The sequence below is a fragment of the Rissa tridactyla genome, chromosome 1 (genome assembly GCF_028500815.1).
Source record: "Rissa tridactyla isolate bRisTri1 chromosome 1, bRisTri1.patW.cur.20221130, whole genome shotgun sequence".
NCBI lineage: Eukaryota > Metazoa > Chordata > Aves > Charadriiformes > Laridae > Rissa > Rissa tridactyla.
The window spans coordinates 118,345,639-118,358,699 of NC_071466.1; the positions used below are offsets into that span (position 1 = coordinate 118,345,639).

The following is a 13,061-nucleotide window of genomic DNA, read 5'->3' on the forward strand; positions in this document are numbered from 1 at the left end:
CAACTTGTTGGAAGTGCTACGACAATGAAAATGCCTTTTTTTTTCCCTCTTGTTGGGAAAGCAAAAAAATCTACACTTCCTCGTTTCATGTATTACTGCCACAGTGTTCTCTGACATGCTTTGAGTTTAATCATTGGATGCGATACCCTGATTGTACTTAAACGCATAACTTTTCAACTCACTATTAAACTGCCAACATCCGTGCTACATGAGGGTTTTTTCATGGTGTTCTTGACTATTTTTCTTCCTGCTTGCTATATTGGCATAAAATGAATTGATAATAAAATGAATTGATAATAAAATGAATTGATAATAAAATGAATCATGTTTCAACAGTAATCATTAAATTACAGACATTGAATCATCAGTTTGGGAAATTACTGTGCCTGCTTTAATAGTGAAACATGACCTTACACATAGAAATCTAGAAATACAGTATATTTTATTTAAAAAAATGGGGATTCTTTCTCAGCATTTCCATGATAACGAACTTCCCTGTACTCCTTTTGGCACTAAGTTCTGATTTTACTGAATCAGAAACATACCATTAGTGGTTGAACCATGCGTATTATTTTGTCCCAAAGCACAGTAGAAGGTACGGTACTTGACACAAACTTGAAGAAAAACAAACTGTCCTACTATCCCACTTGAATAGAAAGAAAAGGTGTAGGTTTGCTATAACCCTTTTGGAATTTTCAAGGCTGTTATGTAAATGGTATTAGGATAAATACTTTTGAGTCCTGAATTTCTCTTTAAAAGCAAATGTAAATTTCGGGAAGTAACTTTCCCATTAACACACACAAATTATATTTGGAAAGTAAAACATATACATGGTTAACAAGGAAAAGTTTGATAAAATTGTCTGTATAAATAAAAAAAAAAAAACAAAAGCAGATTAACTGCCTCTTTTTTTTTTTTTCTTTCTCCAAAGAGCTTTATGAATGTGTCCGTAATTAATTTGAACCTACTGAGACTTACTGACTGAGATTCCTTCTGCAGTCCGTTTAAGTGATGACTCAGGTGGTCAAGTTTGACTTTTGTTCCAAATAGCAAGCATGAAGCAGTGCTCCTGGTGTATACAGATTACCATGCATAACTAGCACATCTTCATGAACTTTCAAAGATTAGTCTATATTCTGTATTATTGTAAATGAAAACCACTGGTCATAGCTTTGCATAAGGTGGCTCTATTTAATGACTTAGTCAATCCAATTTTTTAACACACTGCATTTGCAGCAAAATGCAGGCTGCCTCTGTAGTAAATGTAGAGGAGAAGGTTAATTTCAGTAACCTAACAGCAGCTTTTATGATTAAAATTGTTGGTTTCTGGTTTTGCTTCCTCTAGAAAATTTTGGGGTTTGGTGGCTTGGAAAGGGAGATTTTTTTTACACCCTTTTCTTTTTGGTGTCTTGCTTAAGATTCTCTCCTTGCTTTCCAAACACACACATGCTTACACACATACACACAGCGCTATGGTGCGGAAGAGATTTGGGGGAAAGGGAGAGGAAGCATGAAGGCAGGGAAATAAGCCATCAGAAAGTGTTTGGAGAAAGGTACAGCAGCAAAAGAACATCTCTGTAGGAAAAGAATACTCCACATATTCTTCATTCTTTATAAACAGTGCGTCATGTCAGTGAACTTCACATCTATGTCTGTGGTGTAGTAGATACAGAGAGATACTTGCCCTGTTGTAATTGCAAAGTATTTTTGGAGTAAATGCTTTTTGAAAGAAGTGTCACAAACTATGAAGGAGAAATCTTAGGATCAGTGGACTTACTCTTTTGTCATACAGTTATCTATTAATGCATGTAATTAAAAAGGAGCAATTGGAGTAAGTGCAGTGTTCAAGTAATGTGACCTGAAGATTTTACGCAGAGATTGGCATTTCATCTGGCTCCCCAAATCTGTGGTGTTTGCATTGGCTTCTGCTTCTCGGGTAGCATTGATTGAGTAGAAAAAAATTATGTTGTTTGCAATGAACACTATCTTTCATATGTAGACAGCAACAATTAATTATAGGATGAGGATAATAAACATAGAAGGTTGATATCTAGTCAGACTGAAGAGAAGTATCCTTGAAATGCTCTCTTTAAGACAGTTGTCCATAGCCCTTATGACAGAGATAACAGCATTTATTGGGCTATGATTGGATCGCAATGTTCCATGTGTGGTTTCTAGGGATGATTTCATGTAGCTCATGAGAGCACGTGGAGCGAGCATTGCGTGTGTGACAGATCTCTTTTGAGATAAAGGAATTTACCATCATGTTTTACTAAATGCATATGCATTATAATAGTTTTATTCTTTGATCCAGAATGAAATTAAAATCTAGAGACTATACAACCCAACTGGTTGAGCTCAGTTGGAGGGTTTATATTTTAATTTGTGCAGTGTCTACAACAGGGAGAAGACATACAGGCTTGTTAGGAAGAACATGGATGTCTGATATTTTCTGTTCCAGAACCTTTGCTTGAGAAGCCATATTGGATTTATTTCCTTTTTATATTTAAAAAAGATATCCTGAACACTTGAGTGTTTAAATACTAGTATGATGTGCCACTGCAGAGACATTTTCCTTTCATATTGCTTTCATTCAATAAGATGCGCATTTTTCTGTATAAATGAACTCATATTCAGTAGTGCAATTGATGAATTCTCCTCTTTTTTTCCTGCTGTAACACTGTCAAGCAGTTCAGTTCGTCTAGGTGTCAGTGCTTTTAGTTGTGTGATCAGAATTTTCTAATGAGGGGAGGAAACTGTAAGTACTGCTTTGAAATCACTTTTCAAGTTCCAAAAAGAAAAAAGAAAGCAAAGCCATCTTAAAATTAACAGCTGGAGTATTTTATTCTTTATGGCCTTTCAGAAAGGAAAGAATAGAGACGGACTTTTTTTTTTTTGGCTTCTATGAGTGAAGCCTTATACAGCTTTTCTCCCATTTTTCTCTCATGTTCAGCCCTCATCTTTATCATAGAAATGTAATTCCTCTTCTGATGACTCTCCTCTGAGGCTTGTCCTCTGTGACGCAAACTTAGTTGGTTGACAGGATCTCTGATTCTGTTCCATTTTGCGCTTTTTCCCCCCATGTCTCACCTTATTTTTGGTTAATTTTAATGATCTTTTTAGAGAGATTCTTTCTTTCCTTTTTTTTTTTTTCCTCCTTCTTCCCCCACCCCACCCCACCCTTGAAGCCCAAGTAAATTGAATGCAAAAATAAAGCCATGCCAAATCATTGCAGGGTACTTAGGACAGAGTATTGCCTGCAAAAAGTCATTCCAGCCCACCTTGTGAATAAAAAGTGAGATATGTATTACTAGGCTTCAATTATTGTTTTCTTTTGGCAGTTGTGGGGTTGGGCTCACATTTAAACAATCATTTGAGTATTTTTGTGTGGGCTCCTTGTTTTTTCCTGTGAAAATATTTCTGCCAGGAGTGACAGTAAATTATTTTTTTTCTTTCCCTGCTTTCTCCTTCCCCAAACCCACAAGACAGAAATGAGAAAGTCCTTAACCATCCAGCCTTGCAGGATCATAGCTGAAAAACTTTGTATCTGAAGTGACTGGCTCCTGACCTTGCTTATTGGTCATAAGAGCCATTGACTCTCACCTATGATCTTGAAGAGAGTGGAGCAGTATTAGATCAGAATACCTGGATAAATTTTTTGCTTGAAATACATTGTTTTCTCTGAAAGGTACTAGGAGAGCTTGTTTCCAGCTACAGGATACTTGTATCCCGTTTGGAGTGACTTGACTTTGTAGGCTTTAATGGGGTCCTCTTGGACAACACTGGGATATAGCAGTTCTGCTAGGCAACACTGATTTTTATGTAGCAAGTCATTGAGTGGTTAAAGCAGATGATGGCTGCTTTTTACTGCCTAAAAAGTGTTTTAAAATGGGAATTGGGACAAGAAGCTGCATAATACCTGATGTCACTTCTAGACGCACAAAAGTTCTCCAGACACAGGTTTGTCAGGTAAGGATAGATGGTATTGTTACAGAGACTCAAAGCACAGGAAAAACCCCATGCTAGCCAGACTGCTTATAGCATTTATGCTTCCAGTGAGCGGAAACAAATATTTGGCATACAAAGTCTTATGACTGTTTGACTTGAAAAGTTAGTCCAAGTTTGCAGTAGTAAAAGCCTATTTTGTATTTATAGTGTTCTAACAAGGAAGTGCTTTTGTCCTTAAAAAGTCTCTGTAGGAGCAGAGAGTCTGTAAATGCATTACAAGTTGGGATTGTAAACTGGCAGCACAGTGCAAAGCTGCAGTTGAGTGCCAGAATTTACATTTGTAGTAGAAACAGATTTTTGTATGCCTCTGCTGCAAAATGGGGAATTCTGATATTTAAAACGCTAATTTCAAAACGCCCTTTCCTGGGTTTTCAGATGATGGCAGTTAGATCACCTTTCAGTTGAGTAGCAATTCAAAGGTACTCTACTTTCCTGAAGTATCAATCGTGGAGCTAACACTGGAAGAATGCACTCTGCTTGTTAGAGGAGTCTTAGCAGTATGACATGCTTTAATTCAAGGTAAAACTGATTGGACAAATACTGAGAAATGATACGGCACTTCCTAGCTTTCTTCTTGAGAACCCAGCTCTTGGTGCCTGCAGTTCTGTCTCAAGGCTACCATAATCAATAATCCTCGTGTGCAAAGGAGAAGAAATGAGTACTCTTTCTGAACTCCCATTCCATTTGATGGAGTGTCACCTGTTCTGTGGAAAGACTGCTTGTCCTTGTACAACAAATATCTTCTTTAGTGTACTATTTAACAGCAACTGAGGGGAAGTTATATCACAAGGTAAAGAATTGTCCTTTTATGAAGTAGCCATGGTTCTAATTACTTTGTTTTATTTCAGAATGAGGATCTTCTCATTATAAAACCTAAAGACAGCTTTGGCTTCCTTCAGCACTGTGAAATGAAGGGGTCTAATCGAGTGACAGTGCTGAGTACACAGTTGTTTTTTACCTGAAATGAGAATGTATTTTTAGCTGTAATATCTTAATTTAATGACATTGTGACAGTAACAGAGGGACTAGGAATGCTATTATAACTCATTCTTAGTAGTAGTCTTGGGGATCTGTATGAACGAAAGAAGAAAGCTGGTATGGGGATGAATAGGGATAGTTAAAGATTCCTTTGTAGCACTGTACAACAGTACTAGGAGACTGGATGTTAGGCTTTCCAAATCAGACGTTTGGTGTGCTTGTAGAAATTTGCTGAAAGCCGAAAAATTCAGTCTTTCAAAGCGGCATAATGAACCTACAGTGGTGGTGTTGTCGTTCTGCTTTCCAAGTCAGAGGCTTCCAGGTCTCTGAGCTTTGATCCTGGAGGCAGCAACGGAGAGGTACTGCCTATTGCAGGAGTATTGCAACTCTTGGCATCTATCCATCTTCACCAAATTTTAATTTTATTATTGGGGTAGGGATTCTTTTGTCTCAACTGAAATTCCTTGAGGGGGTTTGTTTCATAAGTATAAGCAGATTTTTCTCCTTTTCCCTTGAACAAAATTCCGCCCCGAGGTGTTGCTGTTTCTTCCCTACATTAAGGTTGCATGTGGTTACTTTGTGTGTATTCAGCTAAAGGTATTGCATATACATAATATACTTGCTATTTAAGGTTTTGGATGTTGTAAGTGAGACAGGAAATAAAAACAATTTGGCAGAATAAATACCACACTGTTAACTGGGGAGCAAAGAAATAAGATACAGAATAGGTATTAAAAGAAATAGTTTGTAATTTGTGCGTTGACAGAGCAAGGGAAACTTTGAGATACTAGGTTCCATAGCAAAGCAGAAAATGAAATAAAATTCTTAAAATAAGAGTTTATTACCAAGTAAAATATTAAAAATAAAATTTAATTTTAATTAATATTAAATTAAAAAATGTACTGCTTTTAAATATATTAATGTGAGTAAATTCAGAGACCTGAGGTTAGAACTTCAGAGATTTTCACTGGTTTATGCTGCCTCCAAACGGTATTTTAACCAAGTTTTCTAGCTTACATGTTCCTCATTTTCTCAAGATGTTGGGTTTTGATTTGCCTTTGCTTCTTTCAAGCAAAAAAACCAACACCCCCACCCCAAATAATCAGAAAGTTCCCTGCCTTGTTGGGTGCTTGAGGTTTTAATGTTTGGGATGTGTTTTGTGATCATTAGATAAAATGTACCAAATAAGTGTATGGTAATAGATAATTAATTTTTCCCTTCTTCCCCTAATATTTCAATCAAGTATTGCTTCCATAAGTAGTTTCTAGTCTTGTCCCACTCGTAAAAGATACTTCTGACCAGGTATTGCTCAATATTCAAAGGTATGTTCCTTTACTTTCCTTGCTCAAGCAACTGTCTTGAATTTAATTTTTAGATTCAGATTTTTTTTTTCTGAATCCCCAGTCTGCTTTATATTATTCAATATTCAATTTGTAGTTTTCACAGACTGTTATTCAAGCTACAATAACCCTTTGCAGCCATTGGCTTTTATTGCACTGTCTGTTCAGGCTTCGGTCTTCTGATTGCTGTCAAATATCTGCGTTGTGCTATTTGGTTAACTTTGGATAGTTCTCTTGTCTGTTTTGGAGCTCACTAACACTTAAAGATCACATATGTAGCAATCCAGCACTGATGACAGGAATCTTTTTGTTTTGAATTCTCAAAAATAAGAATTAATAAGAATAGAATAGTATGGCTACCAAGAAAGCTTTGGCTCTGTTACATCAGCTTCCTGAAAAAGAAATGGCGTACAGATAGAAAAGCTATTGTAACAGAATGCTTTTCTGACTGAATTAATAGTGAATGCTCTTAAAAGCATCCTTCATTATTAATCCAAATCAGTTACTAATACATGGGGACAGCTAAGTGAGGAGTCACCAACAGTGCATTGCAAAAAGTAAGCAATTGTCAGAAGGATTTGAGGAATGCGCTTCATAGGTGGCATTTGTAAACTGCCTGGTATGAGCTGCTGCTTTGTGAAGCAATAATCGTGGAGCTGTGATATCTTAATCAATTACCATTAAAACGAAGGTGATGTCAAATGTTCGCTATTACCACTTCAGTATGGTAAAATAAGATTGAATAAATTGAGAGGAAATGAGTCAGTCTTTGTTTAAATACCCAATAGTGCACGATGGGTTGTGCACAAATCCTTGTCATGAGGGAAGTTGTTCCCTTTACTCTAGTATCCTTTATGAGTCTCTAAAATCAGCATGAAGGGTCTTTTTAGTTGCCATGGAAGTTGTGTTGTGCCAAGAGAAGAGGTAGACTCTTCTGGTAGAGTAATTTTAAAGGAGGTGTCAGGGAGATAGTGTTCTCCTAGTACAAAAAATAGAATGTGTTGTTATCAAGACATGGTAAAACAATATGTAGTTTTTGTAGCACCATTTAACTGAAGCTTTTGGATTACACTGAAGCCATAGGTCTCAAGGCTACTGTTTTTGTAAGCTTCGTCTGACTTATCCTGGGATAAGGACATGGTTCCTTGTTTTCTGCCTTATGAGATTTGGGAAGCTTATGTAAACTCCTCATGAGAGTTTGAGACTGCTTGATAAGTGGTACTGTATATGGACCAAACCTTGCCTTATTTGGGGTACAGAAGTGCTATCTAATCCTACGTTTGTGTAAGCAGTAGTGTATGTCTATCATTCAGACAATAGCTTCTCTTTTTCCAACAGCAGCAGCTGCTATGAGAGAAGGATGGGGAGGCCAAAAAAAAAAAAAAGGACAGCTTACAGCTCACAAAGCTGGAGGTGGGTGGCACTGTTGGCTTAGGGAGAACTGATACAGCAACTGCCCTATGTACTTCTGCTTTCTTAGTGTCAGTAGCAAATCTCTACCTGGATAAGTATATGCATATAAGAAAAACTAAGCTGCCTAGGCAGCATTTCCTTCTTTAAGAGACATTCTTACACTACATAAAAAGTTGCAAAGATGGGAATAGCCATTGACCACGTGTTTTTATATTGCCTTTTGAACTGACAAATCTTGGAAGAAGAAATAACCAAACCAGCTTGATGTTGCTAGAGAATCTCATGATCATTCAGGACTTGCTTATTAACAAGGTGCCAGAAAATGGAAACAGGTAGAGTGAGTATGCTTCTCTTCAACTGCAAAAAAAGGGCAGATTATATCCCCCAAATCTGCCTTCATAAACATATTGTTGTATAAAAGTATAGTGAGAGTGGATAAAAAGACATGCACGTATGTCATCTATCAGTTAAACTCAGTTTGATACAGGCATGTATATAAATATGTAGGGTACTAAAGGTAAGCAGTGATTTTTTTTCTTTTTTTTTTTTCCCCCCCTGCCTCACTTGGTGGTCTTTTGTGAGCATGCGTTTTACCTATACTATGGCTCCTCTAAGCACATTGGCTCTTACATCCTGCAGAAATGTTACTTCTAGTGCAGATTCATGATACAGTTTATTTGCTATCTGGCCCCTGCTGAAGGGGATCCCCTTGGCTTTGGCTGTTAGTTTTTATACCTTTCCTCCCCAAGAGTTTTGTTTTGTAGTTGAACAATTGAAATATAGCTGGTTGAATTTGCTGATTGAGTGGAAATCTATTATTTTCAGGGTTGATTTTCCTCTGTATCAGCTAGGGAAACCAATTCTCCTGATGCCCCATAGTAACTATCTGTCAGAGGGAAGCAGTGGGAGCGTTTGCTCTTGGGGAAATCTTGTCCCTTCACACGATCTTTATGCAGCTAACTCATAGCCTGGCTTATTTGTTTTGGGGAACTGTAGCACCAGTATGATCCCCTTACTTCTGTGGTGATTTTTTTTTTTTTTTTTTTTAAAACTGAAGTGTGGGTTGCTGCTGAACAAGAAGGATCTCGTGTTTCCATGCCCATCCAGTATTCCTTTTATTTGTGCTGCCACCTGCCCACCACCAGTCTGCTGCTAGATTGATTCTTGCTGCCACTTGCTAGGCAAGTGCAGTGGTAAGGTGAAGCGTACAGACATCGGGAGAGGATGGAAAGTCAAGAACTTTGCATAATAATTCATATTTACTTCAGTTTATAACAGTGCTGTTTCTGGTCTGCTTGAGGTTCTCTCTAAAGAAGCAATCTGATATTAGTAAAGTGTCTTTGGAATGAAGAAATGTTTTGCCTGATTGTTTTCAGTTCTAGTTTGATTTTGTAGTTGTGTGTTTTCTACAGACACCAGTAGGAAGCCTGGAGTTCATACTCATGCATCTTTTTTGGGGCTGTTGTTTGATTAGGAAAGAATATCAGAAAAGTAAAAAGAGGATGAGAATGTGGGGGGATGATGATGGTTATTATGATTATCCTTATTAGGTGGTGGGTTTTTTTGTTTTGTGTTTTACTTGTTACTGTGGATCTAGTATAGCCCTGAAATCTGATGTATCTTAAAGTAAAATAAAATCTGAGCAATTACCTGTTTTTGGTAGCATGGCAACATTTCTGGAGACACTCTCTGAAGTATTCCCAGTGGACATGCACAATTAAGGGAAGTAAGTAGTTTAAGATGGAATACATAATCTACATAGTGACTTCTAGAATAGAAAGCCTCTAAGTAAGCAGGTGATTGCTGTGCGTATCACAGGAGAAAGAAGACTGTATGAAAGCTATTTATACAATATACATATTCCCTGTCTGAAAGCTAAGTGAGCATATGCCTGGAAGCTGCACTAACAAAATAAGCAGATGGTATTTCTTTTTAACTTTAAAATAATACAACTACTGCCTCCAGTCAGTGTCATGATGAATGACTTCTCTTGCGTGATCTGTATGCTGGACTAATGCAGTATGTTTTATTTGGGTTGCTTCGTAAACTATTTCTTGATGACTCGTTCAGGTGTGGTATATGACTATACTTTGCTTATTTCTCCAAATATCTCCAAATATTAAGTGATAGGTGCACTCTAGAAGTGTCTTTTCTTCAGAAGCTGTGCTTAACACCTTGTTCTTCAGTGCGCATGTGATAAAATGATTCAGGACCAGTCTATTGAAGAAGGGGTTTGACTAATCTATCAGTCAATACCATCATGATAGGTCTTGGTTGTCTAGTACTTGGTATTTTCTATTCATATACTTGAATGTTCTGCTGCAGAAAGCTAGTTTTTCATCTTCCTTATGGCTGAGAATTGTCAGAAGTTAGTTGTTGGAACTATGAGGCTTAAGCCAGAAGGAAGGAAGGTTTTATACAAATTAAATGTCTTATTGCAGGAAAGAATTTATTTTTAATTTTGTTTCTTAAGTAGTGGTGTGTCTTTGTTTCCAGTTCCCTCATTAACTTTCTAATCTTGTGGTTGATTTTGACCAATTTGACAGAAAGGCAGATGCATTTAGAAATTTTTCTGCAAGTTCCATGAAACTGAGCCAGGGGAGGAGATGGATCCTAGTATTACCTGAAATAAAAGCTCTCGAAACCAAAAGTAGTTTAGAGAGGAGATATTACTTTATTTGACATCAGGTGCTGGGGGGAAAATCCACAAATCTAGCACACCTTGCTGTAGATATTCACCCATTATTTATACACAAAATAGTCTCATAATTCTGCCTACCTAATACATAACTCCACCTATACTTACATATTCATTAGGATGACTGAATAGTCTTTTTGCATATGCATATCAAATTTTGCTGCCTTGGCAAAACACTTCTGCGCAAGTGTGACTGTCTCGGTGATCATTTGGTTAAGGAGACCCTTCCTCACATTATGCTCTTAAGGTATTGAGTCATCTCAGGACAGTGAAAGTTTACTGTAAGTTTGCCAACTTCTTGAGGATGATAAGGATGTTCCTTGAAGTAGCCACAGCTCTGTCCTAATTGGTGTAGGAGTACATACTTGATACATAAAAGGACCTTGAAGTGATTAATTACTTCTTGTTATCCCATTTTTCGTGATTAGCTACTTCTGGCTGTCTCCTCATTATCACTATCTGTAACATCAGCTCAGTGACTAACTATTTTCTCACACAGTAAGAAAGTCAGTAATTAGCTATTTTCTCACACAGTAAGAAGGTTAGTAGGAAACAAACAACATTTTAGTTAGCATATGGTTATAAACAAAGCAGAGGCCTGTCTTTGGTAACGTTAGGAATGCTCTGAGAAGACAACAGTAAGATGAACTTGTGTTACAGGCATAGAAGAGTTAACAGAAATAAATCCATCCTTAAAAATGTCCTAAACATAAGAAAAGCTTCAGTCAAACATAATATATGAAAACTTAACAGACAAGCCAGTGTTCACAGAATGGCATGTTTAAGATGGTCAAAACTCTGGGTAATTTTAACATGTTTGTGTGTGGCTTTTTAAAAATGTATGAGAATTCTCAGAAACAGCCAGAAGTCTTTGTAGTCATTAATATATTTGCGTTGCCAACTCTAGGAGCTTAAATGCTGTCCAGCATCACCAGATACTTGTGACTGCAGTTCTCTTCAGGTATGGGTGGGACTTTTGGGTGGTAAAGGTGGACTTCCTCTTGCAAAGAAACAAGTGTGAGGGCAAACAAGTTCCAAGAGAAGGCAGCAGAATGTCAACTCTTCTACTCTAACCCAAAGTTACATTAGTAGTGGTCTCAAATATTTTTTTATTTCTATAATTAGTACATCAGAAGCATTCCAGTGCTGTCTGCTTTATATGTCTGTAACATCCTCGGTATTCAAAGTGTTTTATAAATTTAATTAATACTCAGGCACTCCTGGTGCACAAAACAGATTGAATTTTTATTTTCAATTACTTAAATTGCTCTGTAAGATCTTCCATCTTTTTTGATTCCACTTGGTATCTATAATCTGAAATACATTCAGTCTGGCTTGTAAAGTTCGTGTGATAGGTACAGGTTCTGTAACTCTCCAGTGGAACGCCCTCATTTAAAACAAACCAAACCCCAAAAACGTCCCTTGCTGTCGCCCCCTCTCCCCCCAATTGCTTCACAAAATACAGTTCTTAATCATAAAAAATAGAAAACAAGCTTGTGATAAACACTTCTACCAATTTTATTTCATGGTGTTTCCCAGGTTATCTTACAGATAGCATAAATGTATATAAATATAAATAATTGGTTATAAATACGCTGCCCATGTGAGACAGAAACCTCTATAGAGCACGATGACAACTAAACTCTGCTATGTCAGTGGCTGCACTGGCAATCTGCTGGAGGCTTATTTGCTTGTCATTTTATAAGCATGTATTTTTGTATAATTTGCATAGTCTAATTATGCCTTTGGACTTTCAAATAAAATTAACCTTGTGCAGACTCATTAAAATACATATTCTTAAAAATGGCTGTACTTTATAGTCCTATTTGAAAATGGAAGAAAAGTGCTTTAAGCTATGGAATAAATTTACAAATTTTTTTGGGTACCTTTTTTGTTTAGATGAAGAAAAGATCTGTTCTCAGAATAGTCAATTAACAAAAGAGCATTATCAAGTAGGAAAGTTACATTATAGATTTACTGTTACTTTCTGCACTCTGGAAATAGTGTGTGATAGGTAGATGCTTATGTTGTCAGAATATGTAAATTAGGAAGGAGACAGGTTAATTGTTAGTAAGGGACAACTTAAGATTCTTATGCATTAAAAATCTTTTATGGAATTAACTTAAACCAACTGTTAATAATTTATTGTGATATTGACACATAAATGTCTCTACATTTTGTAATCTCACGTTTTATGACAAGTACTATTGGCAAACACTTTCACTATATACATCGTAGATAAAAATCCACAAAGGATTATATAAATTACGTGTAAGTAGTTGATGCACGGTATTGAGGGAAGGAGGTGGTCTAGTGGACAAAAAAAGATGCCTGAGAAAAGTGCAGTCTGCAGTTATGAATTATTTCATATAAATATTGCCTATGGCGTGGATATTTAAAGAGGGTGAAAAGCCGAATATATTACGAGAGCTAATATTAACTGCCGTTAGTGAGCTATCGGAGCATGCTCAAGTAATTCAAAGAGGAGGGAACCGAACTTGGAAGCCTGTCTCAGATAATGGTTTTTCCTTAGCTAACCAGGCTCAAGCCACTTTGTCTTTTGAAGAATTAATATGTGTTGATTCTTATTGTAAGGAATGATAAAGAATTTTTCAGAAAACTTG

General features: G+C 36.8%; 1 protein-coding gene across 13 annotated transcripts in view; it reads left to right on the forward strand.

Annotated features, from left to right (window-relative positions):
• Window positions 1-13,061, forward strand: part of POU2F1 (POU class 2 homeobox 1) — a 113,189-nt gene that overhangs the window by 16,752 nt on the left and 83,376 nt on the right. Inside the window, exon 1 of one of the 13 annotated variants that reach the window (XM_054195395.1) lies at window positions 11,345-11,398. The exons of the other annotated variants lie outside the window; for them this stretch is intronic. The gene's annotated coding sequence lies outside the window, so the exon portion shown is untranslated. Of the gene's footprint in view, window positions 1-11,344; window positions 11,399-13,061 lie in introns of those variants that run through there. 13 annotated transcript variants of the gene reach the window in all.